Genomic DNA, 6001 nt, shown 5'->3' on the forward strand with positions numbered 1-6001 from the left:
AGCTGATTTGTTGGTTTGTGTCCCCAGATCCGATAGTTGCTAGGCAACCGGCTGAAAATCTGGCTGGTCAGCCGATGCCTAGCGTCACCCCCCTTTTTTGGGGCCTCTTTTTTTTATACCTACGCTCGATCCTCGCTATCGTTGGCTGTTCGAAGAGCGCCCTATTCTGCGCGAAGCTCGGCCGATAACGAGCAATTGCGTACGCTGTCTGGCAGAGCGCAACTTTTTTCTTCGTTTTTATTTTGGTGTTTTTTTACTTCTGTTTTTGTTTTTGTTTTCTTAAAGATGTTCGAGATTTCAACCAAAGCATTAAATTTTGGAAATGTTTCAAAATTTTAAAATACCATGAATTCAAAAAATTTCTCCGATTTCAAAAATCATGAATTTGAAAATTATCCTAGAATTTTGAAATGTATTTTAAATTTTAAAAATTATCTCGGATTTACAAAAATGTTCATGAATTTTAAAATGTTCTAGATTTCAAAAATATTAACGGATTAAAAAATATCATACTTAAAAAAATTTCCAAAATTAATAAAATGTTATTCAATTTGAAATGTGTTTCGAATTTAAAAAAAGTTCATGAATTTGAAAATGTACCATGAGTTCATAAAATATCCATAAATTTGAAAATTGTCCTGAATTCAAAAGATAATCAAGATTCAAAAAATGTTATCAGAATTTTATAGTTGCTCATGAATTAATGTTCTCAGATTTCAAAAGGTGTTCTTGAATTTGATTTCTTTCCCGGACTTTAAAAAACCTAACTGGGCCGGCCTATATAGTTTGTGCATGAGTTATCTTAATTGGTGCCAATTAGGAGTCTAGCTCAACTCGACTCCCTGCTTCACTTGCTCGCTTAGCATTTTTTTAGCTCGCTCTAGTTCTACATTATAAAAGACTGGTTGCCTTTTTATTTTGAAGAAGTTCGTTAAATAAGAAGATGTTTTTGGATTTATAAATATATTGCCAATTTTTAAAACCATGAATTTTAAAATATTTTCAATAATTTTTAAAATATCCATGTATTAGAATATATTCAAAATTTTGAAATAAAATTGATACATTTTCAAAGTGTTTGCAAAATTTAAAAGGTTTGTGAACTTTAAATATTCATAAATTTTAGAAAGTGTTCATGAATTTTAAAAATGTTCAAGGATTTAAAAATGTTCACAGTTTTTTGTAAATGTTCATGAGTAAAAAAGTGGAGAAAGGAAATTTTAAACGAATAAAAAGATGAATATTGAAAAACAAAAATACTAAAAATAAAAATAAAAGAACCTCAACCAATGACACCCTTACAGGCAGGCCCAGCAACACACATATCTCGACACACTGAGCCTAGAAAATTGATGCTAATTAAAGTAGCTACATGCATTGGAGGACGAGATATATTTAGCACAAAACAAAGGGGGTATTTTGAGGAGAACAAGTGCTAAACAACTCGCGTGTCTTGTTCAGCCGGAGTGGCATTTGGGAAGAGTATCCGTAAAAAAATGCACATGACTCTCAACCCTAGCTGCTGCAACAACGTTCTTACACACCGTCGCTTCAGTCCCTCTTCTCTTCCACCTCCGGTGGCCTCATCGGCGGCAAGAGGAGTGGGGACCTGTCTGTCTTGTTTTCTTTTTCTTAGGTTTTTTGTCTCTCTGGTGACATCGACAAGGTGGCAACAACGATTGCATGTTGGAATAAGGCCTCTCTGGTCTTGTACTACCTCGACAATGTCCAATCCGACACCGACGAAGGGTATGTGACAGATTGCATCCTTGGATCTGTTGGTTTCATTCCAATCTTGCAATTAGTGTTGTAGAAGTGCATGCTCTAGCCAATGCAACCAAAAGACCGATCTGATGGAAGAGACTAAGCAGCACATTATACGTCACCACTCCCCCTCACGTGTGCTTTCCTCATGCCTGAACGTGGACCGAAAGTGGGCTGCAATTTAATTGCGCCAGCCGGGTCTTGAACTCAAGACCTCTTGGCTTCGATACCATGTAGAAGTGCATGCTCTAGCCAATGCAATCAAAAGACCGATCTGATGAAAGAGACTAAGCATCACATTATATGTCAACAAGTGTATCTTTCAAGGAGAGATATTGGCAGGCTATTAGTGCAACAACTTTGACGTCTTCTTTCATATTATTTTGTGGCATTGTATGGTTTCTTCAACCCTCTGAATTGATGGAGATATTAGCGAGAAGCTCCGTAGACGTCGGCCAGGCTTTGCCCGGTCACACCCTTTGGTGGACAGGGAGGAGGAGGCTGAGAGACAGAGGAGCCTGACATCGGTTAGGGTTCCCTCCCAATCGCCTTCGGAAGCGACGCGGGAGGTGGGTGGGGTTTTCTTTCCAAGAACCAATTACATGGAGGGTCTCCGATGGAGCAAACTTGTACCGACATTGATAAGAAAATGATTTGACCTCGACTTTATTAAATCATTGTATATCTCATGTTCCTAAGTATAATTAATGTAGAGTCATAGAAACTCTAATAAGTCCTATTTAGTGGGCTATAGCATGTGCCATGTCACCAAAATCCTAGATGAAAGGGAGAGGAAGGAGAAGAGATGGGGCAAAGGGCGCTAGATCTACTGCCCGACTAGCTACACACGACACAAGAAAATCCAGCTCGTGCGCGCAACAGGTGATTGGTCTCTCCGTTCAGTTAGGTGTCTTCCCTTTCTTCCGGAAGCAGCGTTTTGGGTCATACTACTATATGATCCCATTATCCAGACCATAGGTTCAGCTGTTTGAATGTGTCCTGTCGCCATTTAATGATGCATGTGCGAGCGACAGATATCCGGGTATTCGGCTTTTCTGCGTATGCGTAGAAGTACGCAGAAGGTCGATCCGTAGGGTGGGTTGACGCAATAAAGCACCGACATGGCGGGCCCAGGCACCTGGTTATTCGATGAGACGGATGGTCCGTCGGTACGGGAGATGCCTCGTAGCAGGACCAGGTACACACCATTTGTAAACTGCAACCGGCAATGTTTACACAACACAGGCCATAGATTGATTACAGATTATTATTATTTTGCGGGGAGATTGATTACAGATTAATAATACAAAAATCTGCATGATAGTAATACAAAAACTATCAAAAAATCATGTATGCAAATTGGGTATTCTTTACTGTCACAAAAGTTTCAAAAAATAAGATTTGCATGCTGTACGATAACAAGCAGCAGGGGTTAAAAAAAGCTAATTCAAATCTATACAAAACAGGATCAGATTTCTTGTTTTTGCACAGGCCAGGTTAGTCAGAATCATTTCTTGTACAATATCAATTCAATGTATGTTTCTGACAAACTGAAAATGTTGAGAAAATATTTTTGGCACCAGTGAGCCAAAGTGAATTTTAAAGCAACAAAGCATATTTTGATAAGAAAGCTTACAACTTGATTCAAGATTTCATGACAATGCAAAAGTTCATGGGATGCCTAATAACTGGGACTATTGACCATGCCCCCTTTTGGTGCTCAAGCTCCATGTTGGCCTGTTTTTGAAAAATTCAAAAGCCACATTTCAAAGTTTCAACAATGAATGTATACTAGTATTTTTCTTACCAACAATGAATGTATACTGTATGTGCGCAAAAGTTCATGCGAAAATATATTGGCACGTGAGCTACACAAAAATTATGGACTTATGATTTTTGAATTAGTAAACACTGTGTACCATTCACTGTAAAAAACAATGATTTTTGCGGTTTTGTGTACCTTGAGTATTAATGTATTTTGCATGAAAATTTACACACATGTGCAATTTTTCATTTGTGTGAACTTTCGAAATGCGATCTTGAAGAATTGCAAACAAAAAATGGGGCTCCATGGAGCTGAGCACCAAACGTGTTTTCTGGTACTACTAGTGGATACATCCGAGTTAATACAAAGTAAGCACCGTATGAAGCTTCAACTCTTTTTTTTTTTTTGAGATGTATGAAGCTTCAACTCAAGTAGAGCAAACCCAGAATGAGGATAGACGGAGAAGTGTTCAGTTAGAGATATCCGGTCCAAAAAGTGCTGCAGAGGCCTAGACCGTAGAGGACCAGCACCAGTTGCCGCATTAAGTTGTCACAGACGTGGGCCACCGGGACTATTTCATAAAATTACCAGAAGAAGCAATACATCAACCTATACAACTGCCTGCTCAAATCCCAATACAGACCATCGGTCTGGATAATATGAGCATATGATCGTACGAGCCGTATCGAATTTCCGCTTTCTTCCCTCACATGCAAACATCTTTAACGTCACTCTTTCATTTTGGAGCCCTCTCAACCAACTGAGGTCTCAAATTTGAGAGTTGGTACGCAATTTTGATCTGCCTATTGGATTTGGGCTTCCTTAAATGTGTTATGCTCCATATGATTTCAACCCTTTCGATTGATTGAGGCCACCAATTGCGTGGTGGATCCCTACGGGTAGTAGGACGGGGCACCCAAAGTAGTTGGACAGAGACATAAGAGCACAACCTGCTGCTCATCGTGCCGGACAACGACCATCCATTCGCCACACACTAGTGTAGAACCGGACTTTAGCGCCGGTTCGTAAGGGCCTTTAGTGCCGGTTCCACTACCGGCACTAAAGAGTGGGGACTAAAGGTCCCCTTTTAGTACCGGTTCATCACAAACCGGCACTAAAGTGCCACCACGTGGCACGAGCCAGGCCCGGGTGCATGTAGGACATTAGTACCGATTGGTAACACCAATCGGCACTAACTGTTTGGGATGGTTTTGGTTTTATTTTTTATTTTTCCATTAATTTTGTGTTTTCCATTTAATTCTTTTTTCTTTGCTGGTATTTTACGATACTACGTATTGTACACGTTATGCATACATATAAACAGATTTTCTCGTAGAATCGATATATATATATATATATATATATATATCATTGAATGTCTCACAACCACCATTAATTATTCACACATACAATTTCTCTTACATGTTGTCTTGGTGCCTCCGGAGCACGATGACAAGTGGTTCATGGGGCGGTAGTGGGTAATAGTATTCTCCTTTGTGATCTATGATCTGGTCGAGCAAAAATCCCGCTATTTCCTCTTGAAGTGCTAGTATGTGCTTCGTTGGTAGAAGCTTCTGCAGCACCTCTTTGAACTGTTAAGAAGGAGATCAATATGCATGTATATTAGTTGTGTGACTAGATATCGATAATGATGTAAATATTGTGAATAGTATTTTGGCAAACGTACCCATTCCTGTCTTTGAGATTTGCTTCTTTCGGACGCCATCATGCGAATGTTCTCGCAAACGTAGTATGCACACAGATTATTCCCCGGAGCCTGCCTCAGGGCCTTTACAAGAATGAAATTTAATCAGATAATAATTAATCAAGCATGACAATTAATTAATGGTATTGAAACAAGAATTAAAGAGATGGTAAGCTAGCTAGTAATACTTAATTACTTACCTTGGGTCGATACCAATACAGCTTTTGTCGCCATTTGCCTGGAGTCACCTTGATGAACTTTGCCCAAGCCTGCCCGCCAGCAAAGAAAATGAATAAAGGGGTTATTAAATAGTTGATATCAGGAAATGACGAACTAATTAAATTGGCCGAGATATAGTTAATAATGATTGAAATTACCTGCCGACTATCCCCTTCACGATGGCGAAGTCACTTTCTGCCTTAAGTAGTGAGTCCAGTACTTCAACTGTTCCTTTATCAACTATCCCCTTCATGATGGCGCACACATTTGCATGTCTTAATTAAGCGGGCATGTGCACAACACTAATCAACTAGCCTAAACCCTATACACTTAATTATTAACATCTAGCTAGCTAGTAAGCAAAAACAGAATTTATAGTACAAGACAGTATGACTCACAGGAAGTTGTAAGGAAGTAGTATATCTTCATTGCTATTGTGGCGCTCGAAGAACTCTAGCATGCTTTCCTCTAAACTTGCTCGACAACTTGGAATATTCCATGTGTACTCATTAACGGTATTAGGATCAATGAACCCAATGCCATAGCGT

The sequence above is a fragment of the Triticum dicoccoides genome, chromosome 7A (assembly GCF_002162155.2).
Source record: "Triticum dicoccoides isolate Atlit2015 ecotype Zavitan chromosome 7A, WEW_v2.0, whole genome shotgun sequence".
In the NCBI taxonomy this organism is placed as follows: domain Eukaryota; kingdom Viridiplantae; phylum Streptophyta; class Magnoliopsida; order Poales; family Poaceae; genus Triticum; species Triticum dicoccoides.